The 25,993-nt window shown below is 44.0% G+C and overlaps 1 long non-coding RNA gene across 1 annotated transcript; it reads right to left on the bottom strand.

Moving 5' to 3' along the window:
* Positions 1–11,968: 11,968 nt before the first annotated feature.
* On the bottom strand, positions 11,969–25,749 carry LOC309607755. The gene is made up of 3 exons (XR_014232527.1): positions 25,611–25,749; positions 24,912–25,085; positions 11,969–13,843 (listed from the first exon to the last, which is right to left on the bottom strand). It is a non-coding gene; the product is annotated as an uncharacterized lncRNA (long non-coding RNA).
* Between the last annotated feature and the right edge of the window lie 244 nt (positions 25,750–25,993).

The raw sequence follows: 25,993 nt of genomic DNA, 5'->3' as shown, positions 1-25,993 counted from the left end.
GTCAGTATATATGTGATTTTGGTGAAGGGGGTACATGAAATTGAGCACACATTTTGGCAGAAGGTTGCTGCTAGTCACAGGGTGCAGATGTCGACATTAATGATTTTAGTGCTTTTCTAGATATGAGAAGATGCAAGAAATTGGGCTCATAAAATCTTCTCCTGAAAATATCTGTCTGAAAGTCTGTTCTGCCAGTTTATCTCAGAGCACAGAGTGCCTCATTCCTGATCTCCACCCTGAGCTCTTTTCAGGGTGTTTTGAAGGTCAGCGATTGTAGTGGCTAGTGGCTTCATCCTTGTAGAACCAGATGGCAAACGACAATTTTTAGTTGGCACCTGATACTCCAAGGGCACCTAGGAAGAAAAGAGCAGCTGCCTGGGGGTAGAGTGGGATGGAGAAAGGGTACAGAGAGAAGTGCTGACAGGGCAAAGGAGATCAATTTTCCTGCTTCATCATGTGCTCAGAGACCTGTCCAGTATTCCTAACCCCTGGAGTTGCAGCCTTGATTAGGGGCTCCATGACCTGTAGCTCCTCTTTCAAATTCAGTCCCCATTGCAATGCTGGGAATCCCCAGTCACATGCCCAGGCCTGTTGTTTCTGGCTTAGACGAACATTAAAGCAAATAACACTTTTCTGCACATTTTGAAAAGCTGGAAGCTGTAGAGGAATATTCATACGGTAAAATCATTCACCTCTCACCCCATCGCCTCATAAAAGCATCACAATAAACACTTAGTATTTTGGTGCCTTTGTCTATTGTCATATGTGGCTGAAATTAGCCTGGATATACAATTTCATATCTGACATTAAAAAAATTTCAAATTGTATGATACATATTTCTCTATATGATTAAAAATCTTTGTAAATATTTTTAACGGGCACCTAAATTTTCTTTCTGTGGATATGCCATCATTTGTTTAAAATTTCCATGTTCTTGAGTACTTAAGACTATTTCTTGTTTTCTGCTGTAATACTGTGATGAACCTCTGTGTGCATAAATCTGACTCCACTTTGGATTATTTCCTTAGGACCCTAGAAATGAAATATATAGGGTATGAACATTTCTGAGACTCATGTTACATACTGTCGAGTTACTTTCTGAAAACCAGGGTTGCAATTTATACTCCTAGTAGAGAAGGAGAGTGCAGTTTCTAGTATACATGTAAAAAATGAATAAACTGAAACCCAAAGAAATAGAGTTGGGAGACCAGAAGGGGTTGCTCTCATGCCCTATGACCTTAGCAGGGCTCAACAGGAAGAAGACAGACTCTTCTTCTTTCCTGGCAAGGTCTCAGCCAGTGAAAAGCCATGGACTCTTTGTTTACTGCAGCCCTCCGGACTTCCTTTTCCCTTCTACATATAAAAGCCATCTCGTTCCCTGGCCTTGGGGGAGACTTACCTGTGGCTCGTCATGGTTGCAGACCCTGAATTGCAATTGTCTGCTGATCCTGAATAAACTCATCTTTGCTGGAGAAATATCTGGCAATCTATTTGTTTCAGGTCAACAACGTTATTAAATTTACTGAATGAAATGAATGATAACTGTTTATTGAATCCTTACTGGCACTGTTATCATAAACGATCCAAACTAGAAAAAAACATCAATAACAAAACATATCTTGCTAATTTATGCACAAAGTTTTGCATTTAGCTATTATAATTTCCACATCCTTGAAGACTGGTATACACGGAAAATTTCTGTGGAAGGAATTGTTTCTATGCTGACACCTGGGACTGTTCAGAGGCAAGCTAGAATTTGTAATCTGTACATGGGAGACTGGCTCAAGTCCCAAAGAGAATCTTCCTCTATTAGCTGTGAATGAAGAAAGTCTCTAAAATGGGCTCACCTGCAAATGGATATCCCAGAGAGAGCTCCCAAATCCACTGGGATCTCCAATGATGATAGCAAACCCTTGGGAAATAGTGCTAAATATTTGCAAAGAATATTCTAACTGACCCACTAGAGTTCTGTATTGACCCACTAACTCCTTCCAACCACTCTCAGAGGTAGATACTATTATTACCATCCTTATTTAGTGGGTGACAAAAATAAAGACTAGAGGGTTAAAGAACGTGCCCAGAATCACACCACTAGTAGGCTGCACAGTTGTGCATTGTACACAACAGTCTGCACATAGAGTCTGATTTCTTCACCACCAAGCTACCTTGTATGTCAGAAATATCACTGAGACAAGGTAGATGGTCCTGTTCTAAGCCTTCTTCACACCCAGTGTTTCTTCTTCATATTTTGTACTAAATTAAATCGTTATCTGTGCCATGCTTCCTTAAAGGTCTCTTCTGCTAGAATTTAAGCTCCCTGAGGACAGGCATTTTTTTCAGTCTCATTGAAGATAATGGGAGGTGAAGTGGGGGGAGGGGTATGTGGGCACCAAGTGGATGGGCTGTAGGCAGTGAGTGGGTGTTCAGACCTTGTCTTCCCAGTGGGTGAAGGTCCTGGGCTGGTCCTTCCACACTTGTTCACACTCTCCTCCTCCCTTGCCAAGGGCATATCCTTGATGTTATCTTGCTGAATCTGTGAGCGTGGACTGACTTTTCTCTGACCTGGAGCAGAATGGATCCAGATAACTTGGTTTGGTCATGAATCTTTACAACATCAACAGATCTCAGGAAGCCTCTAGCCCACCTGGAGTGTGGAAGCAGGTGTGAGGAAATTAGGAATTTGGTCAAGGCTAAGGCTAGTTTATGAGCTTTTGGCTGTCTGACTCCACAGTCAGTGCTCTGGAAATTTTAAGATGTTCTAAGAAATTTAAGCCGACTTTTGTCTTGTTCTAGTTCAAGTTCAAACAACTCACACGTTTAAAGCACAAGGGCATAGCACTGAGGAGTGTACGTGAGGGACCAATTCCTCATCTCAGACTCTTCCCTGATGATAAGACAAGGACTCTGAATGTAACCTCCAGGGTCCCTTTAGACCAGCACAGTGCAATCATGTAAGCCACATACGGAATTGTAAAATTTTTTTTAAAAAGTGAAAAGAAACAGTGAAATGAATTTTAATAACATATCTATTTAACCCAATATATCTAAAACATTATCATCTCAACATGCAATAATATAAACAAGTCATTAATAAGATATTAGAAAAGACAACATATGCCAACACACACTCTACAGTATAATGTCTTATGTGATGCCATGGTTAAAGGGAAATGCAGTTCAACCAAAACAATAAATTAGTGTTTAACAGAGAAATATTTTACACTGCTTCAATTTTAAATTTAAATTAATTGAAATTAAAGAAAATTTCAAATTCAGCTCCTTAGTTCCACTAGCCTCATTTCAAGTGCTCAGTAGCCACAAGTAGCTAGTGGCCACCATACTGGATGGCATAGCTTTGGAGATCTCCTTGATAGGTCCTTCGTGATAATAGACGACTCTTGCCATTTCCTTTGGGGTGGGTCTTATCTGTAGATGTCCCCGGCAATCTCTGGTTCATTATCAGACCAGAGGACTTCAGGGAGAAAAAAATTCATTCTTGGGTGCTGCTTGATGGGCTTGGAGATCTGATTTTTAGTTTGTGTTGTTCTTTTGGGATCTCTCCAAACTTACTTTAGAGAATACTCCATGAGCATTTGTTCTTTCCAGACAGTAGAGCCTAGTTGTTCCTTAAAAGTCAAGTTTCAGGAGCCAAATCCTGGCGAGGCCACTTACTGGATATATGAACTTGAGCAAATGACCTAATCTCTTCATGCCTCAGTCTTTTCATCTGTAAAATGGGGGTTGCAATAGTACTTCATGGGGGTTATTATAAAGTGGGAATGCATTTATACATGTAAAGTACTTACAAGTGTGCTTGACACACACTAAGCTCTCAGAAAGTGTTAGCTATTGCTATTACTTTTAACCACAAGCTCATGCAATTTCTGAAGACCAGGGCTCAGCGGGTGCCGTTCTCTCTGCTGTAGACACTCCACCTGGATAATGCGTATCATCCTTTAGTTTAGATTTCACTTCTCCAAGGGAAACTTTCCCTTACTTCTCACACTGGTTTAGGTGCCCTCCTATGGGCTCCCACAGCACACTACTCCCTCCCTTTTATAACCCTTAGCACTCGGTATGTGTTTATTTGCTTGTCTGAATCTGACCTGTGAAAGTATATTTCTATTTTGTTCTCCACTGTATCTTCCAAGCCTGACACACAATATTGGGTATAACGATAAAAATAACATTAGTTGTAGCTAGCATTTATTGAGCACTCACTAATTAAAGTTCACATAATCCTCAGTTGTACGTTTTTGAGGAAGGTACTATTATTTCCATTTCATAAATCAGGAGACTAAGGCTTAGGGAGGTGAAATAAATTTTATAAAGACAGCCAGATAGCAAATGGCAGAGCCAGATTTGAACCCAACTTATCTGACTCTGAGCTCAAACTCTCAGTGGATTGTCTGGCATGGGTACCCCATAAACAGTGCCCTCCAGCAGAACCTTGGCCTGTTGGACTAGAATCCCTCACGTCTGGCCCAAAGATTCAAGAGGCTAATTTTTATGTAGTTATACCAACTCTCTGAAGCAATCCTTCTCTTTTACTCTCCTGAAGTTTACAAATAGCCACTGGCAGCATAATTTAGGCTGGAAGGACTGAGCAGGATCCTGATTCACTCAGTTCTTTGGGTTTAATCAGACTCATACAACACTCTGTTCTACATAACCCTACCATCAGCCCTTCAATGCTTCAACTAAAAATCAAAAGGGACTGGAATATGTGCTTTTTTTTTTTTCTCCAAATGCTTAGGATCTTATTTGTGAACAGCTGCTCCTATTGGCTTGAACATAGCTGTGAAAATCTGGTTCAATGTACGTCCTATAATTTCTAAATATTTATTAGCATTATTCCCTGGAAATGCTGAGTAACTGCATGTATATTATTAGAGTATGTTCTTCTGTGTTTAAACCCTTGTTGTCAGCATGTATTTTAGAGGAGATGTTCTAGAGAAAAAAGGAAATTGTCCTACTATATACCAGGGCTTGACAAAGGTCTGTGCTTAATGAAGGCTGTTGAGGGATGCTCTTATTGATGTTTCATACAGAGGAAGCCTTAAACTGGTGGTAGACTATCCTTCCTACTATCAACTGCTGTCATCTGGTGGCATATTTGAGAAACACCAGAAACTTTGCTAACCACAGGAGTTTTCTCTTTTGATGTTCAGTAAAGTGGATTGACTGTTTTCACTGTGTTTGTCTCTAGCATATGATCAAATTAAGTGGTTCTTGACAAAGCCAGCATTTATTATAAACTAAACCTCAGATCATCTTTCTTCAGGCTATAATAACAATAACCAATATTTATGGAAAGTGTATTGAAGACCAGGACCTGTTTTAAGTGTTTTACATGGATCATCTTATTTAATATTTATGAGATTTCTGTGAGGTGGATATCACTATTATTTTCATCTTAACCCACTGAAGCATCTACAGGTTGAGTAATTCACCCACATCACACCACAGGGAAGTGGTAGAGACAGAACCGTAATCCAAGAGATCCGATTCCTGCGCCCTTGCTCTTAACCACGGCTTTACAGTGGAATCTTAAGCTAAGATGGTCAGCAAGTGAGAACAGATTAGAGGTGGGAGACTTGGGTGTGAATTTTAGCTCCACTGCCACCTCGTTAGTAACAATACCTTGTTCCAAAAAAGATACACCTGTAACTTATATAATATTGTACATCAACTATATTTCAATAAAACAAACAAAAAAAACCCCAAAAAGACACACCAGCAGGATCTGACCTTGGTCCTATTCCTCTCCTCTGGGTCCCATTTTTTTCTTCCATGAAACCATGGGATTGGACAGGATCATCGAATTTCAAGCTGGGATTTGAGATGTGCTCAGAGTTCCACATGTGATGGGGCCAGAGAGAGAGAGAGATGAAGGGAAGGGGGTGCTTGGCCGGTGGGATTGGGACCCTTGCACCTACCCCTGCTACCTCCTTCACTTCTTTTACACGATAGTCTCTTAACGTTTTCGTTCTACAAATGCTTTAATAGCTAAAAGAAAATTTAGAAAAAAGAGGGCCAAATTCTTCTGGGGACTCCACAAATACTTGATGGAAGGTACTTCCCCAGACAATTGCAGGTGGGGAGTATCACCAAGACAAGGTTCCACTTCTCTTCAGGAGAGGAGCAAAGGAAATCCATTCTTATGTGGACGATTCCAGCCTAGCACTGTGAAATACAGTTGCCTCTGTAGAATATTTAGAATATATGCTAATAATATGCTTACAATAACAACAGAGTTCTCTGTCCATGGGGAGAACCTAAGAAGAAGCCTGTTTTATATTTGGAATAGGATGCAGATTTAAAGGAAAAATCTTTACTTTGAGAACTTTTAAAGCTTTTTCTTTGGGGGGAGCAGGGTTTAATTCAACAGAAGCCAAAAAGAAACAAAGCAAATTATGTACTATCAGTTTTAATGTTTGCAGTGATTTTTTGCCTACCAAAAATGCATTAATAATTATAGGCATATTTATATCTCATTTTACTTTATATTGTATTACCTTGATTATGCTATATTTTGGTTGCTTATAGGATATGCAGTCTTTGACAGTTTTGGTCCTGGGTGATAGATTTTATCTCAAATATTGAAATTTGTGCCCCTTCCAACCACAATGCCTAGTGCATAGCAGGTATCCAGTAACTGTTGAGGAATACTACTGTCCTTGCATGAAGGAACATGCTACATTGGAAACTACCCAGTTTAATTCTTTGGTTTTTGGGCCTACTGAATATTCACTGGCTTATAAAATTGATGTTTTTCATTTGCTGGTTTCCCCCATCTTATAGATACAGAAACTGAGGCCAGGACAAATGACATTGTTCCAATGTGTTAGGAAAAGAGAATCAGGTTTTCCTGATGGCTTGATGTCAGCTCTCCAAAAATCAACTTCCTGAAAGCCAATTCATCAATTGATCAACGCACCACGTTTACTTGTTTCTTTTTAAGTATTCAGGTTTGGTTGACCTACTTTCATAGCTGCATTTTAAGGGATGTTAAATTTGCTCTCGTACCAGCACCTGCCACTGCACTTGGATGATGAGGGTACAAGTAGGGGGAGGTGGAAGCTGAGGAGGAGATGGGGCTGATAGGGGGCTGGTTCATAAACAAAAGACTGTAAGATATCTTCATTTTCAAGAGTGTACTAATGAGTCATCATGAATATATTCTCTTTTTCCTTCTTGGGATCATGGGATTCTCAATTTATTAAACGTTATTGGTTGGCTTAAGGTCTTTCCCCCTCCCTCTTTCATTTTATTCCCACTTCCTCTTCTCATCTCCCCCTACCCTGCCCCCATCTCAGGCAACATTAAAATGAGCTTATTGTATATCTTTTTGCTTGTTTGTGATCTTCCAGGCTGGGTATTGTTTTGTGCACATGTATTAAGTTACCCAAATGGTATTGCGTTAGATCGCATTTTGTTTCTCAGTTTGCTCAGGATGCTGTTAGAGGGCCATCTAAGTTGTTTTGAGCACATGTTGACCACTGCTTCTGACCCCGTGGTGTCCAGGCCCTACACTTTACCCAGCCCTTCCCTCTGTGATGGACACCAGGGTGCAGCCAACTGCCCTCTGCCTCTACCCCAAGCAAGGCTGCAATGAGTATCCTTGTACCCCTCTTTTATAGACCTGGGTGGGCAGGTCTTTAGGCTGTATACCTAGGATCAGGAATCCTGCGTCATCAGTTATGGTCACATGTTTCTGTTATGAGAACAAGAATTCCTGACATTTCAGGGGGAAATTCTATAGGTAGATGAGACCCACTTATTAACCTTCTGTGAAGAAAGAACTGAAAAATTTTGGGGAGTGGATGAAAATACAGCTACTATTGGTTCTCCCAGAGAAAAACTTAAGAGGAAATGGGTTTTCATAGCAGTAGGGGGATTTATGGGGAGCATCAAGGAGAGTTTTCTGTAGCAAGATTCTGTCAAGGATGTGTATGAAGCTTCTTACCTTGGGACAGAGGATGGTCAGAGCAAGGTCCATACTGGGCCTTGGACAGAGTGACCTCTGCAGTGACCCCAGCCCCCCTTCTCCCAGCCCCCTCTGCCTGCAGGGACTCAGGGGGTGGAGTCAGTGTCCGAATTTGGCCCTGCCTGTCAAAGAGCCATCAGCCTTTTACCCTAAGTAATGGTCATATTTAGATGATCTGACTTACAGTAGATCCCCAAACTGCATTTCCAGTCAGGACCTGTGTTCTCTCCTCAATATTTCTACTGTTTTGGATGTGGATACAACTGGGGAGTAGAACTTGGGTATGGGGCAGAGGGCTGCTTTGTTTCATTAAAAGCTTTAAAAATGTGAACTTTGTCCATATGTAACTTTGAGAAAAAGTAAAAATATATAAAAATTTTTATTATAAAAACGTCTGCTGCTTATTTTTGGTTATATAAGTAATACATATCCACTAGGCAAAATTTAGAAAATTCAAAGAACCACTCGCAAGCTCCACCATCTGGAAATATTTACTACTGACATTTGTCCTAGATTCTTCCATATTTTCTCAACATATACATAGATGTATTTTTTTTAAACAAAAATGGATCATGTTATTTTGCTTTTGCTACTAAAGAATATAGCTTTAGAACAAACTCCTAAGTCAAAGGGTGTGCATCTGAATTAGGATCCTTTTGTGTCCAAGTGACAGAATTTCAGTATTAAGTACCTTTGGTAAAAAGGGATACAGGTTATAGGAACTGGGCCTTGGAAATAAGTAGGTGCAGGACTTAAGTGGCTCCAGGAATCTGTATCTCTTCTATCTTTGGTTTCTTTTTATGTAATTGGTTCATTCTTCTCTCTTACTGAACGCTACAGGGAAATATTGGGACCTGTTGTGGAGCTTCACCTCTTTCCATTTGAGCTCTCCAAGGAAATGCTTCCCTGATTTTTATAGACCTCAAGTCAAAGTCCCACAAAAGGGCACACTAGGATTGCTTAGATCTGATAGCAGTGTGTGATCAGGAAAGGTTCTCATAGAAACCTGGTGAGTGGGGTGGAGCAGGAATTTTAAGAAGAATGGCCAAGGAAGAGAGACAGCTATTAACAGGAAGGGAGGATTCAGAGTAGAGAAAATAATAGCACCCTCCATGGATATGTGTGAATAAACTATACTCTAACGAGTATATACCAATATTCACTCCACACAGCGATACAAGGTGGCCTGTTGGCTAAGGTCTTGCCAGCACTGGGAATTATCATCAAAAAGAAAATCTTTGATGAGCTTCATCTAATGGGATTTTTCTGTTTGTTCCGAATTCCTGCATGATAGAGGGCCCCAGCACTATTTCCCATCAACTCCTCCTGGGGAAAAGCACCTTCAGCACTTTCTGCTATTGTTGTCTCACTTGTAGAGATAACGCTGGCCGGAGGTGGGGCTGGGAGCCCTTTTGAAGGTGACCCAGAGTTGTCAATTTTGATCACTGTGACGTTGTCATGTGCCGCCTCTTCCTGGCACAGGAATGATGATTGTACAGGAACACACACAAAGGGAGGCAGCAGCAAGAGCAAAACCACATGCCCCGCTTGAGTGGCTTAACCTAGATTTTGCCCTGAAAAGGGGTCATGGCAGGATGAGCAAGCACGGCCCTGAGGCACGATGCCTGGCTCTGACTGAGCTTGATTCCTGACTAACACACAGTCTGGTGTTGGGGGACTTTTGGCCAAAGATGTCAAGACCATTCAAACTTACCAGAAAACGTGTTACCGAGTCTAAGCTCGCTCTGCTCGCACGACAGGCCAATAAATCGGGAGACAGGTTGTTGAGGAAAGTAGACTTTATTCGGAAAGCCAGCAGACTGAGAAGATGGCAGACTAGGGTCCCCAAAAAACCGTCTTATTGGGGTCTGGATGCCAGTTTCTTTTATAGAACAGAGAGGGGGTGGAGGTGAGGAAGTAAAGTGAAAAGGCCATTAGTTTTGCCTGCCTTGGCCAGCATCGGGGAGGGTATGTGTTAATTTCTTCTTTTCTCCAGCCATTCACAGGTGGGCAGGGTCAGATTGTCTCCCTGTGAGCTGAACCAAGGCATTTTAGTTTAACATTCAGGCAGAGGGACAGGGTTCCCTGAGGCAGGCAATTATGTATGATTATAATAGCAAAAGCAACAAAAAGCAAAGGTTAAAGTCAAAGAAACAGGGGCTTCCCTGGTGGCGCAGTGGTTGAGAATCTGCCTGCTAATGCAGGGGACACGGGTTCGAGCCCTGGTCTGGGAAGATCCCACATGCCGCGGAGCAACTAGGCCCGTGAGCCACAACTACTGAGCCTGCGCGTCTGGAGCCTGTGCTCCGCAACAAGAGAGGCCGCGATAGTGAGAGGCCCGCGCACCGCGATGAAGAGTGGCCCCCGCTTGCCGCAACTGGAGAAAGCCCTCGCACAGAAACAAAGACCCAACACAGTCAAAAATAAATAAATAAAAATAAATTAAAAAAAAGAAAAAAGTCAAAGAAACAGATCCAACATGGAATCACAATTGGCTCTTCCCTGTTACACATGTACTTTCTTAAGGGTTCTTCCTTCCTTTTTAGTGGCTGGTGGGAGCAGGGGTACTTTGGCTCCTCTTCTGGTTTTATGAAAATCTGACAGAAACGTGAATTTCAATCGTATTCTCAGGGGCTGAGCACGAGGGACCAGTACGGTATCCTGAGTTTGGATGCAGCCTGTGGCTAGAGCTGCTTTCAAAAAGATGGGGTGGCCAATGAAACCAAGCAGGACCCTGTGGAGCTCCTGGGAACAAAAGCCTTTCTGTGTCCCCCCATTTCTTGATTACAGGAAATAGGCTTCATTCAGCCTTCAAGACCTTCCTTGAGTTGCAAGCGGCAGGTTCAAACAGTTGCTAATTAAGGAAGGGAGGGGAGGCAGAGACAGGGCAGGAACAGTCAAGAAACAATAGTGCAGCCCTGGGGCAAGGTCCTGGTTCCCCCTCAAGGGATACACACAACAATATCCTTGAGCTGTTTTGCAGATACTGAAGCCCCCCCAGGGAGGAGAAGTTAATCGTATGCTGCCCACCAGCACGGTAGACCCCAGACCAGTTGGAACCAGAGGGTTGATGATCCTGACTCCCACTTACCTCACCACCAACCAATCAGAAGAATGTCCACAGGCTGATCACACCCTTTTTGAAGCATTGCTATAAAACTTCTCACTACCCTGTCCAGGTTGGGGCACACAGTTTTGAGGGCATTAGCTCTGTGTGGACCCCTTTGCCTGGCAAAGCAGTAAAGCTATTCTTTTCTACTTTATGCATACCTCTGTCTCTTAGATTTAATTTGGTGTCGGGGTACAGAGACCAGATTCGGCTTCACCAAGGGCAAGGGTGGGTGGATTTAGATGGTAACATTTACCCCGTGTTCTCTGAGTCTTGTTGGAAATCCTATGACCTGCCAAGGACAAGGAGATGAGTCTAAAATCATCCAGTAGGTGGGAGTAGCTGGGTCTCCTTCAAGTCAAGTCAAGCCATGTGTGGGTTGCCTTCTTCCTGACACAGAGGAAGATATTATTTAGTCTTAGACTGACATCCTGTCCAGTTTCATCAGGTATTTTAGCCATAAAATCCCAAATCTGCAAGTGTTCCTGCCTGCACCTGCCGTTGTCTATCTAACCTTTACCTAAATGACCTCTGCTCTCCTGGATGCAAAGGTCTCTCCTTGTTACTTAAGTACTTGACCTTGCCGTGTTTGTTCTCATGTCGTTTAACCCTCTGTGCTCCCAGGTGTCTGAGCGCTCTGCCACTGTGCTTCAGGGCCCCACTGACTCTCTCCCAGAGATGCACATCTAGCTCCTGGGGAAGCTCCATCACACGCTGCAGACCTGGGACGCAGAGGCAGCTGGCGGGCATCCCACCCCTAACTCGGGGTTTGCACCGGTGCGCTGTATTTAAAGAGATACGCAGAAATAGTCAAACCGGAGATTACATGATCTCATATCTGTGTTTAGAATAAAATAATAAAGAAGGTGAACATTTATTAAATAAATTTTTATTGAACACCAACTTAGTTTCAGGAACATTTCAGGTACAGTGTCAAAGATAAAGACTCTTAAAAGTGTATTACGCACCCAGCACTAGTTGTATACCTTTACATGTATTTTCATTTCATTCTCATGCAAACCTTATGAGGTAGATACTATCACTAATATCCCCATTCTACATATGAGGAAACCCAGGGCCAGAGAGGTCAATTTGCCCAAAGTGGCACAGCTGCCACTGTGAGGGTGCTGGGATTTGAGCCCAGGCCGTCTGGCTCCAGCGCCTATGTCTAAACTCCATACACTATGGCCTTCACGTACTCAGCGGTTTCAGACTGGCTTCTTGACAGTGTTCACAAATGAGGGCTTGCTTTCCAGGCGGGATATTTCTTGAAGGTAATATGATCAGTCTCATACACGAAGCATTTACTTTTTAGTAACACTTATTACATACTAGTAACACATACCAGAATGAAGGCATGCTACATGATAGTAGAATTAATAGTTGGAATATAAAATTACCCTGTAATGAGATTTTATTGATTTTTTTGTTTTTCTATTTTCTTGTTTTAAATCTGGTCTTTCCCTTCCAGTTGTGAGTGCCCGTGGACACAACATTTTCTCTGAGCTGTTGCCATGTACAGCAGACAAACAACACCAGCTGCCATTTCTTGGGGGCTTGTATGTGGCTCTTGATAAACATTACCTTTTAAAATCCTTAAATCAGCCCTAAGTATTATTGTCCCCATTTTACAGATGAGGAAACGAAGGTTTACACACTGTTAACTGAGGCCCAGGGAGGGTACATCAGAGCTAATAAACGAGAAGGGGAGGATTCAAACCCTGGTCTCCCTGACCCCCTAGGCACGTGTAGATAAGCACAAAATAAGCTTCCCTGGGTGGAGACTTTGTGGTCCCTGGACATCAGGAGACCATGTTTGTGTCAGAGGACAGCATGTGAACACAGGCTTCTGGAATTCCATCAGCAAATGTAACCCCAGCTAAGTCCTGGGCACACCCTGAGTAACACTGTCAAAGATAGAAGTTTTGGGAGAGGAATTGGAAGGCAGGTCAGGATCCCTTCTTTAATAGCAGGTAAAAATTATTGAGATCTTTCTAACTCCTTTACATGTATTCTCATTCCATTCCACATAAAACCATATGTGGTGGGTACTGTGATTATCATTATGCCCATTCTGCCGATGGGAAACTGAGCTACGTGTGAATTTCTTAGTGAATAGCTATCTTTGGGCTGACTTGATAGTACACAGTGTGCCAGACATATTTGGTGGGCTGTGTAAAACAATTATGTCTTGGAACCAGCCATGCCTTGCAATTCCATTGAATTGTGCCATATTCATATGTCCAATTTCTCTCCTTAGACTCTTAGTCCCTTTGAGCAGGAGCCCTGTCTTCTGGGGCTCATGCCCTTCCCTTGGCTGGTCCAGGGCTGAACCACCATCCATCCTAAAATCTTTACTGTGTGCCAAGAGCATGAGAGTGGGTCTAGTTGTGGGTACACAGGCACAGAGCTCTGTGTGCTGAGCATGGAAATCTGGCTCACTTTTGAACCCAGGGCTCCCCTTTTCTCCCTTCCTGGAAGCATGAGAGTGTGATAACAAAATCAGAGTCGCTTTCTTAAGGGAAACGTTAGTAGGTAACTTCAGCCACAGATGAATCTCTTCTGTGTCTCCAAGGACTGGGCCTTGCCAGCCCTGCTGTAGCTGGTTGAAGGGGACCAAACCTCTCAGGAAGACGGACTTGGTTCCGTTTGACCAGCCAGAGCAGGGGGCAGCTCCTGTGGGAGTTGACTGCAGCCTCTAGGGTGAGGATTCTTGGTATGTCCCGAGCATCATTGGTCCAAGCCTGTGACAAAGACAGAGCCGGCGTTAGCATGAATCAGATCCCAAGAACTTGCCTTTCCTAGAATGTTCTCTCATAGGGTTTGTGAAAACCATATATAATTTGTATTTTGCATTGTATGACTTTTTTTTTCTTTGATCCTTATTCTTTTATCAGATATGAACATTGTGGAGAACTAACGTGATATAGAATTGTAGAATATGGAAAATAAAAATCTCCCACAATTTTCCCTCCTCCCATCTTCCAAAATAAATTTAACATTTTGGTGTATATTTTTTGAATATCTTACATTATAATTTTTAAAATAAATTAAATTTTATAATTTTTAATTCAAATACTGTACATTTATAAAAGAATGAATGTAATACATGTGTAAGTTATGATACCTAATGATGAAATCGATACTCACAAACAACTGTTTACCTTAGAAAAAGAATTGGTGAAACCAATACTGTTGAAGCGTTCTGAATGCTTTTCGCAATTTATCTCTTTAGTTTCCCCTCAGAGGTAACTATTATTCTGAGCTCTTTTTTTCTTACAATTTAACTGTTCTTCTTTATGGTTTTTGCCATTTATGCATATATTCCTAAATAATATATTGCTTGTTTTTTAACATAATAGTATCATACCATAGGTATTCTTCTGTGACGGTATTTTCACTTAAAATGATATCTGTAAGATTTATCCAGATTTCATGGCAGCTATCATTTATTAATTTTCATTATTTTATCTTTTTCTCCTACATGAGTGTACTTCAATTTTTTTAGTCATTCTCCATGATATTGAGGTTGTTTGGTTTTCACAAATGGTCAGAATTGACTAAATGGTTGCCCCAGGGATGTGGGGAAATCTTTGACTCTTGTAGCTGTTAAAGGAGAAGTCTGGGTGCAATGCGTAAGAAGTTGTATGTTGACTTTGGAAAGGGAAAGCAACACTTACCAGTCCCAAACATATGGGGGATGTTTGAGAGCTGGTAAAAGCTGCTCTTCAGGTGATTCTGATGCAGCTGAAGTTTGAGAACCACCGGATGAGCAGAGGTACCCACTGGTTCCTCTGTGTTTCTGGGAAAGTGTGGCCAAGGGGGCAGGGAGCTGATTAAGGAGGAGGTCTTCCCCAGCAAGGTGGCTTGGCTCTCATCACCATGCATTTGAGCAGGTGGGGGAAGAGGTAAGGAGAAAGGATATTTTGAAGGATGCCGGGAATTTGCTCTTGGGAGTGGGCTTTGCCTGTCCTTTTATTTCCTCTCCCTGATCTGAAGAGAGTGTAATGGAATGCCAAGCGGGTGGCCTTGGAGTCACACTTACCTGGGTTCAGATCCCATTGATGTTCCCTGGCTCTCTTGCTTTTTGGAAGTTAAACCTCAGTTTCTGCCTCTGTACAGTGGGGGAGTGTACCTACTGCACCTACCTGTTGTAAGGCTTAGTGAAAACAAAGGAAAGGGGCCCAGGGGACACTTTCAGGGGTCGTGGGAAAGTCCTAGGGACAATTCCCACTGCTTTTAAGGCCCAGAGTTTCTCTCTCAACTCCAGCCTGTCCTTCACATTCTTCCCTTCCTTTGGCTGCAAGTATTTTCATTTGGTCTCTGAACCTGTGGAAACCACTGATTGGGAAAAGCAGAACTGGTTTACTCAGCCTAGCAGACCTCTGCCAGGTGGACCCCAGCTTGGGAGCACTGCCTGGAATAAATAAGACACCCCAGAAACCAAAGGGCTCAACAAGGCACCAGAGAAGTGGCTGGTGTGAGGGTGGTGGCGGGGAAGCAGGGGCCCCCGCCCACTGTGGCTGGGTTCTAGAACGGTTTGTGCACAGTGATACTGAAGCATCTTTCTTGTTCTGAATCCCCTCCTCCTTGGCCGGCATCCTGTAACTCTGCAGTCAAGTATCTCATCTTCACCCTCCGCCTCCTACCTGTGACACAGGTGTCTGGTGACTGCCGCTCAGGGCTCACCGGCTCTTCCTCTGGCTACCCTTGTCCTAGCCTAACCATCCTCCAGCTCCTCCTGGGGAGCAAGGGAGAAGGCAGCTGTGGGGGCAGAGGTCATCCGGGAGGAAAAAGTACTTGTGTCCAGCTCATCATTCAAGCCCCTGACGTTGCAATTTCTTTAACTCAGGACACTGGTCTTCATCACCTCTCCCCTCTTCTTCACTCACGTCCTGCCCCTCCCACACATCACGCCCCCAATTCCTGAGCAGGTGACATGAGATCAATCTCAGGGAAGGAAAAGGAAAACTATTATGGAGCAGGAGTGATTCAGAAAAGGGAAGGGTTGTCACTGGAAAGAAGCACAACTTTGAGGCATCTGCCCATTTTACAGGCTCAAAGACAAAGCAACGTTTGTGAAAGAAGAGCAATACTTCTCTTTGGGAGACAATATACCATAATATGCCCATGTCAGAGACGTTATTCATTCATAGCACTACTATCTAAAGCAAGGGTTTCTCAACCTCGGCATATTGACATGCGGATAAGTCTCTGTTGTGGGTGCTTTCCTGTGCATTGTAGGGCATTTGGCAGCACCTCTGATCTGTGCCCACTTGATGCCAATAGAACCCCCTAGTTGTGACAACCAGGAATGTCCCTAGACATTGCCAAATGTGCCCTGAGGGGCAAAATCACCTCCGGTTGAGAACTGCTGATCTAAAGCTGTAGGTTTCTGTAGCTGCCCCATCTTTATAATTCTCCCACATTCTTCTAAGTTTTCCCCAGTTTTCAAGGAGTCCAGTTTGGCTGCCCTTGAAGGACATTAGGCAACGGCCTGGTGTCTGGAAGAGGTAGGTGGGTGATGTCATCTGTGTTGCTGCAGCCCGGAGAGGGGTCCAGCCTCTTGTGCTCTGGGTGCTGCCCCCTAGTGGGGATGGCATTCTTCATCGCTGGCCACTCAGCCTTCACCTGCTGTCTGCTGTGTAAACATGGCGGACCCTCCCTTCTTTCTTCCCTTTTCTTCTCATCCCAGGTTCTTGTTCTGTTGCTTCTCAGTTCCATTTTGCAGCCCTTTCCTGTGCATCTCAGCACACATCCATCAAATCCTGTGGTGTTTCCTCTTGTGGTTCTGCTTGAGAACTCGTAGTATAAATTTAGTGTGGTCCCAGCCGTCATGTCACACATCCTCACTGAGCAAGAAGGAAGCAGGGCTGCGGGATGCAGGAAGCCCTCCTGGGGCTGGGCATCAGTGAGGGAGGGAGACCCTTCTCAGAGCTGGGGTAGCTGATGGCCTTTCTCAGAGCTGGGGTAGCTGATGGCCTGAGCCTTGGGGGACCACAGCCTCCCCTCATGCTCGGGGTTTCCCTCCATACGTCCAACTCCTTCCTGGTGTGGGCTCAGGCCCTTTATGTCAGGGCTGGGAACATAGGGGTTCAGGGAAGAGGAGAGAAAGGAACTGAGCTAATTGGATGAGTGAATCACTATTTTAGCGCCTCAGACCTTTTCCACAAACGGCCTCAACCAGCACCGCTTGGCGATGGGGTTGGGACATGAAGAGGAAAAGACAGCAGAGCAGGGTCAGGGGGCTGGCTGTGTGACTAGTCTGCCGTCTCCTGAGCCTCACAGCACCTGCCAAGAGAGCCCTTGGAGATGCGCGAGCTGCCCTAGACACCGACGATTATGAAAGAAAGTGATAGAGCCAGGTATGAAGGCACTACGGTTCAGTTTGGTTGGTAGAAACATCTCATTTCAGGAGCAAACGGACAGAAGGAAGGAGCTTGGAGGGCGAGGGCTGATCCTGTGACACACCTTCAGGTGATGTGGCCTCTCCCTGCATGAGGAGCCAGGTCTGGGAGGCTGGCCACAGAGGGGACTCGGGGACCGCAATCAGTGTTCCTGACCCTTGGGCAGAAGGTGAAACCTCAGAAGGGAGAGAAGGGTGTGGGGGGCGGGGGGACCCCAGGCGGGATTCAGTGCCTCTCGCTTCCTCGGTGAGGGATGCCCACGGGCACAAGGCCGGGATGAGGAAGAGGGGGACCAGGTGCTCTGGGTGGGACCATGGGGCCGCGGAGAGGCGCTCGCCGAAACCACACACTTCCTTACATTCCATAGCAAAGTAATCCGTATGGGGATATAAAGAAGCATGTGACCTCGGGAAGCAGTCTTGGCCCCCGCCTGGCTTCCTCCATCGTCCAGATGCAGCCCCGCATCTCAGATGTGGGCCCCTCCCACTCTCCTCCTCCACTAGGTGGGAAAGCTCCCAGGACCTCATGCCATCCGTCCCATCATTCCCCGCCAAACCATCCTGTTGTGAGGCATGGCGGTGCTTTGGGGAGCGGGGTGGTCCAGTCCTTCCCCTACTGTTTGTTCAGAAATCAATGGCACCCAAGTTCCTCTGGCTTATTTTGGTGCAGTTACAATGCATCAAAACTTTTATTATTATTAATACTACTCATTAATTTGCCTTGGCTTTGTACAGCTCAATGTGATTCTTTTTTAATGTTTGGAATCCCATGAAGGAAAATTAAAAAAAAGAAAGAAAAAAAGAAAAAGAAAAAAGGAGAGAGAGAGCATTCGACAGAGAATTACTCCGCACGTGCGCAGTGAACTACCCTGGCTTAGGACACGCCAGGCTCTCCTGTGCGTCCTGCTGTATGTCTGTCCTGGGCGCAGTTGAGGGGCGGCAGCTGCCACACAGCATTCCAAGCACCATTGTTCATTGTGGGAAGGATCTTTTTGTTCGGCTTCTGCTCCCCGTTCCCCATCACCAGCCCTACGATGTGTGAGGCCCGAGCCTCAGGGAAGTGAGGGACGCTGGCAGTTGGGGAGCAACCCGGGGTCTGGACAGGCCACCCCTGGCTGGAGGGAGATGGGGTTTTCAGCTTCAGAGGATCTGATATTCTACCAGGAAGCAGGAAGGAAGCCAAGGGAAGAACTACGCCCCAAAGAAGGTTTGGGACTTACAGCACTGACGAGGGCAGTCAATGACATACAATAAAAGTAATAAAAATAAGAACAACATTTCTTTCAGGCATGACAAGGATGATTTTTGGTGCTTTGACAAATTCCTTGAATCCTCTCTGCTCTGTGAAATAGCCATTACTTTTATCTGGTTTTACAGATCAGTGTCGTAGAAATGAATTGGTTTACATATACGTAAATGGTAATCCTTTAAAAAAAAAACTAATCAGGTTGGAGGAACAGTCTTGGATCAACCCATGGAGATAGGCTTGGAAGGTGAGAGTTCAGAGGGAAGCAAGGGAAGAAAATGTCTATGGGTTTTATACTCTGTGAACATTTATTCTTCTGCAGCTCTGCCTCTGAGGTGCTGGTGATAGTGGTGGCTTATGAATCACACTTTTTCTCAGGAAAATAGGAAAATGTCCTAGGCACCCAAGTCAAAATCTTTCTGGCTGACCTCAGGAATCATCCAATAACTCATTTAATCCAATCCAAGGGCTATGTATCAGCTTCTGCTGTGAAAACACATTTGTCCCCCATAGTCAAGTGCAGGCTTAGTATGAGTGAGAATGTGGGGTTGATCTTCCGCCCCCAAGTTTGGGGGTGGTGGTCCATCAAAAACAGGGACTGGTGGGGAGGAGAAGCAGAGGGGCCAAGGAGAAGATGTAGCTGTGCCTTTGAGAAGATTAAAATGTCTCATCTCTTCCAGTGAACCAGAGAACTTAGAGCTGAGTACAGGTTCATTTTAACCGTTTAAATCTGTCACATCAAGATCTCCAAAGTGTGAGTTTCAGGTTTGCACAGATGAGAGAGACTGAGTTTTTTGGTCCCAAGAACTAGAAAGAGCCAGCTTTAAGGGACCCACCATTCATAAGCCAGCTGAGGTCCAGAAGGTGATTAATTCATGTAAGGATACAAAAGTAATTGATTTCCCAAGAAATGATGTGAGATAACCAAGACCGTGCTAACCCTCCTGTGAGACTGTCCCCAGCATTTGAGTGTGAATTATTTTGTCTTTTTGTCAAGCCCAACCTCATGTGGTCAAAAGATTACATAAAAGTTCACTTCAAAATTTGCATTAAAAAACCAACAATAAACTTTTAGTAAGTAATTACTTGATTGTTTTGAGTCTCATCTTACTTTCCCACGTCATCTAACTTAAGATGCTAGGAAGGAAATTCATGGAACAGATGAGGAAACGAAGTGAAAGGAAGGCTGGAAAAAAACAAAACAAAACAAACAGCTGCAGTAAAATCAAAATATTTCAGACCAGGCATAAATGAGAGGAAAAAATCTAGGATGGGAAGAGAAAGACAACTTTCTCTGAGTTTTGCACAGGGCAAGGGACATTGATACAGCAGTGTCCTGTGACTTTGGCTGGTGGTGTTAGTAGGAAGGATGGGGAGGTATGGTGTGTTAACTGGCCATGGGTGTGCTCTGTGATGTTGGTGAAATCACTACCCTTCTCTCCCTCATTCCTGTAGTGGTTGTGTAACCCCATCTGCCCATCACAGGGTGGGTTAAAGATTAATGAGATAACACATGTGGAGAGTCTTGAGTTTCTTAGGAGAACAGGTTGATGGCCATATAAAATGTCACTCAACATGTTATTGAAAACAAGATTTATTTTTCCCTGCTTCTGTCCTGTAGTCAGACAGTTGATCAGAAGCCTTAAATTTCCCTTGCTCTTGAGAATTAAGTTCCATTTAAAAGCATTCAGAACTTAAGTAACGGTTAAGGTAGCATCAAAACCATAAGCAGAAATTATAGTTCTTTCCTATTTCTTTCACCAAACAGTATTTGAACATAAATGTCTCAGATACAACATGACAGGGAAGTGAGGATGGTGATTTCCTATGAATGGTCCTCAGAAAGACTCCTGGGTTTGGGAAAAATCAAGGATGGTTTAAGACAGGGAAAGGTCTGAATGATAGACAATGTAATCGTCAAGATTATTGGTGGCAGAGGGGTATAGGGAGGAAGAGCATGGCTTGGCCATCTGTGCGTTCTGGCTCTGTGACCCTGAGCAAGCTACTTAACCTCTCTGAGCCTGTTTCCTCATCTGTAAAGTGACTATAATAATACTTATTCAATAGGAGGCTTCAATGAGATAGATTCACGTAAAGTGCCATGAACACAGTATCAGAAGTCTAATAAATGGTCTCTGTCACTCTTGTTACTATTATTTAATATATACTTAATATTAATTATTATTAATTAATATGGCAACTGAAACTACCCACACCATGGAGGTCCTTATATTCGACCTACTTTAAAGAGTTTCATTCACGTGACAGTTGTACAAGGGGTGGTTCTAAGATATTTGGGAAAGCTTAAATATTTTCAAAAATATGTCTTTCACAATTTTGGTTTCCCTTTTTTAAAAAACCCAATTTTTAATAATTGCATATGTTTGAAAAAGATTTGTTAAGGAAAGGAATTCGTCAGTATCATTTCTGACAAGAATCGATAGAGGTTCTGAATATCCAGGGCTCCAGTCTCATTGTCAGGACCTTTAGGAAAAGATATAAATGGTGAGATGCTCAGACTGTCCCCTTATTGACCACAAGGCCTTGCCCTCTGATGACAGAGCTGATCTTAGTTAGTCAGCCCTTTGCTGGATGAGGACAGGAAAGCAAGACTGAAGGAAAATCACCCCATCTCACTCTCTGAATTTCGAATATAGGCATCTTAGTTTTCCCTATCCCTTCTCTGCCCCATAGAAAGGCCTGATAATAGTTTCTTAAAGTGTAACCAAAATTTCATGCTTTTATGGAGATTAGGAGCGTTCTAGTGTCTGCAGGAGGAGCGGTCCACACAGACGCACCCACCTGGGAATCTGAGCACTTGTGACCTTCTGTACCAGTATGACTGCTGGTGTTCTTGGTGGCTGTCCATGAAACAGAAGCTGTTCTGGAGTTCACCGAGGCACAAGCCAAATTATTTGGGGCTTACCATCATCTGGCTGAGGAGGTAGAAAATAAAGCAGTGGCCCCTCCTTTTAAGGCAAGCCTGGGTAACGTGTTGGGATAGAACCTTATTTTTCCAAAGGCTCAGCCAGACACCTTGCTATTTTTAGAGGACTGCCCAGTTCTGAATGTTGATTCCAGCACGGGCATGAGTCCCATTTTAACTTCCCAGGGGCAGCTAAGAGCAAGGCCAGCTCCAAAAGCCCATCTTCTCTCCCTGTGGGCACCCTGCCACCTTTCTCGGAAGAGGTGAGTTTTGGTGGCATTTTAACATCACTGTTGTTCTTGCCCTGTTTTTCATCAGAGCTGGAGAGCTGAGCCCTGACTTGGGAGGCTGGGGCAAGGGGATGAGAGAGAGCCAACATTATACTAAGCCATTTACTTATTTACGCTTCCAGCCATTCTGTGAAGTACCTTTCATTACACAGGATGAAACGGACTCCAGCAGATTAGATAATTTGGAGGCATAGAGCGGTTAAGAAACTCGCCCAAATCACACAGCTGATAAATGTCTAACCTAGGACTTGAAGGACCTCTCTAACCCAAAACACACATTCATTTAATACGCTGTATATCCCAACCTAACCTGATCCTAGTGCCACAGAGGTGCTTATTAAACCCCTGTTCTCTACATCCCAGAGCCACATAATTGGAATCTCCATGGGAATGGCCGGGTATCCACATTTTTAACTAGCACTTGTACGTGATTTCTATGCTCAGCAAATTTGGGAAAGAACAGATCTGGGAGAGCTGCTTTCAAACTTGAGTGAACGTTAGAATCTCAAGGGAGTTTGTCAAAATGCAGATTCTTCCGACTTGCCCTCAAAGCTGCTGAGAGAAGCCACGTGGGCCAGGAGTCAGGAATCTGCATTTTTGCAACTATTCCCAATTTATCCCATTGAAAGCGGGCAGAAGAATTTGAAAAACATTGACCTAATAAACAAGAAAGAGAGATGTGGATACTAAAGTAATGCAGTCATTAATACTGGAAAGGACTCCTTTCACAGCAGTCCGAGGAAAATTATTTAGTTTGGATTAAAGGAAGAATTTCTGCAAATATGATGACAAATGGGTGATCCCTTTCCATCACATGAACAGTTAACATATTAGTAACAGAAAGGGGAGCAGGCCCTGTGGTCCACACCCGGCCACTGATGTCTTATCTTTTCCATGTTCCCTATTCTCAGCTTCCACCTGGAATGTTCCTTCCCTTTGCCCATCTTCACTAGTTAAAAGTTCTCTTCTAAGTCTCAGTTCAAATGACACTTTCTCTACAAAGTTTTCTCCCAGTTGCCCCTCTTCCTCTTCTTTGTTTCTATTGTTTTTACCTGTCCTTGGGCACATGTCACATCTTACCCTGCTGTTGGAATCCTTATTACCTGTAATGCACACATTTCCTCAAAAAGAGGGCTGGGACCTGACTGCTTTGTTTTTGATTTCCCACATCACTCGGTGAAGGCCTTTTGCACAGTAAGGGTACAGCAGATAGAACCACCACCACTGCTATACTTACTGTGCGCAGGCATTGTTCTCAGTGCTGTAACAAGCAACTTATATTAAATATTCCTATTTTGCAGATGAAGGACACAAGACACTGACCCAGAGGTGGTTGTTTGTGGAAGGGTCTCTTTTAGAAGTGACATCCCTGTAGGCAACCAGAGTCCCACCTGTAAGGAGATCTGAGCTCTGTGTTAAAGGAAACAGCACTTTTAAAAAACCTTAACCTTCAAATTTGGTGTATCAAATTTCCCTGGAGGGCAGGCTAAAGCACAGAATGCCAGCCCCACCTCTGTAGTGTCTGATTCAGTAGGTCTGGAGTGGGATCAAGACTTGGCATTTCTAACAAGTTCCCAGGTGATTTTGATGCTGCTGGTCTGGGGACCACACATGGAGAACCATTGCTGTGGTTCAAGGTTTCTGATGCTGAACAATTCAAGGGCAAGGAATTGGCCCTTACATCCTGAGCTTCCTTAAAATGAGGAGGTGAGGAAAAAGGAGTAAAGCCACACAGAAGCCAGAAAGCTGTGAGCTCTGTTCAGGGGTGCAGTTGTAGGAGCTTTCACCAATGAGGGTGCAGACAGACAGGCAACACTTCAAAGAGAGGAGCCCGGTCTGTGAAGTTACTAAGTTACTAAGAGTTTTCAGCTTGAGGGGTTGTACACAACTGGAGACCATCCCTTTGGCTTCCAATCTTACCAGTAAACTTCAAATGGGGTTTGAGGAAGAATGGACATAAAATGACGTGAATATTTTTCTTGAGAAGGTAGCTCAGTAGGGGGTCCACTGACTCACTTGACCTCGTATCGTATTTGCAGAGGGATCATAATGATAATATAACACAATAATACAGAATATTGATAAAACTCTTTAGCTCCAAAATCTTTTACTTTTTTTTTTTTTAAGTGAACCTATTAGATTGAGTGAGGATTAAGAAATGCTTAAGATCCAGGGAACACGTTCGAGAATCTGGTTCTTGTCCTAGTTTTCCAAAGAAATACATTGCTCAGGGACTTCGTTTCTTAGTTTTTAAAAAAGATGTAACATTTCACATTGTCTTAGTGGGGACGTCTGTGGGGGTCATCAGAAGAAACTACTGCCATTCAGCAATTATTTGAGATAAATGACAGATTAGAAATAAATTCCTTTGTTTTGCTTTGAAGAAAATTTCAACATGCATTCAAAATATTTAACCAAGGCACTGAAAAAGCAAGCTGAAAGTTCAAGGTCAAGTGCTGTCCAAGTCTCATCCCTCACTCCCCAAACCCTAGCTCTTCTTTAGGTCATGGACCAGCCCCTAGGCGACGGTGAAATCTCTCCCCTCTTCATCGTCCCTCTGTCTTTTATACCCACCCTCCTCCTTCCCCTTTGCTTTTGCTTCAAGCCCCAGCACACAGAATCAAGTTCACTGTCAGGACCAGCCGACAAGTCATTCCCACACACCAATCATGCGGGCTGGGGTGATTTCTCTCCTCCACTTCCCCTTGCCTAGCTCTGCCTGATGGAGCTGGATCCCAGCGATGCTCCCCTGCCCGTGTGGGATGCAGACGTGAAGCTTCACCTGCTTCCGTAGACACTGAGGAGCTGGCTTCAGATGACAGAAGCAGGCTGCCCGCAGGGCTTCCCCAAAATGCACAAAGAGAGAAAGACAGATGGGCAAGGCAGGAACGGCCAGAGGACAGTTAGAGGAGAAAGCCCCACGTGGGAGCAGCTCAGTACATACCTGGGGAAAAGTTGCCGGCGGGTCCCTCCTCTGTGTGCCTTCTTCCCTGGCAGGCTTCAGCCCCGTGGAGGTGTTTAGAGCATGGATTTTTTTTTTTTTTTTTTCCTCCAGAGCTAGCAGTGTTGGCTTGCATTTCTATGCCTTGCTGTCAGAATTCTCTCAAGGAAACAGCAGCTGGTGAGAAATGTCAGTCAGAATCTTGGCCTAGTTTGGGGCCTTGAAGATTTTACAGAAAGTTAAAAAGGTTTCTGGGCCAGTGTCTCCTCTGGGTTTTCCCTCTCCTGCTTCTCACCTTTTCCATCTTGTTTTTTTTTTTTTTTTTTTTTTTTTTATCATTTTTACCTCAGGAGCTAGCTGCTTCAATTGCCTGCCTCCGTCTTTCTGATGGAGACCTTTTGGGTCTGGCTATGGTGCTTCTCCCAGTCAGCCTAACCGCCTGGTGACTTTCTAACCATTTAGCCTGTCCTATGCACTTATTACTTATTTTGTCTCCTTACTACTTGCCTTTTCCTGTTTCCTTCCTTTCTTTTCACTCGTATCTTTTTAATCGCTATCCTTGTAATCACACACAGAGAAATCCTCTTTGTCTTTCCTTTGGGTGATTTCCCCATCCTGACCGTCCACCTTTTCTCCCTATTTGTGTCCAGTCCACTCATTTGTCCTTCATCCCTTTAGTTCTGTCCTTTTTTCTAGCTTTACCTCTCATTGTGCCCTGCCTAGATGGGACCTCCTCTGCTGCCCCCTCTCCTCTTGTTCCTCGGGGAGCCTCGTCCTCTGCCTTCTCTGCCTCTGCTCTCGAAAGGCCAGCCTCCTCCTTTTGTACCCTCCAGCCCTCTGCCCACCCCCAGCACTCTCTCCCACCTGTTTGTGTCTTTTAAGGGCCTTGGTCATGTCCATGCCTTCTGTCCACCTCAATCACTGAAGTGACGGGCCTCTGAAAGCTGTTAAATGACACCTCTTCAGCTGTCCCTTCGCAAGGAGAAATGCCCGTTGCTAAATCCTTTCTCAGATAGACCAATCTATAGTCATGCTTCCGTTTATGGAATACACTGAAATGATGCATCTATTATTTTAAAGACTAA

Source organism: Balaenoptera borealis (assembly GCF_965194805.1).
Source record: "Balaenoptera borealis genome assembly, chromosome: 12".
Lineage (NCBI taxonomy): Eukaryota > Metazoa > Chordata > Mammalia > Artiodactyla > Balaenopteridae > Balaenoptera > Balaenoptera borealis.
The sequence above is the reverse complement of the archived record's forward strand: the minus strand, read 5'-3'. Positions and strand labels throughout refer to the sequence as shown.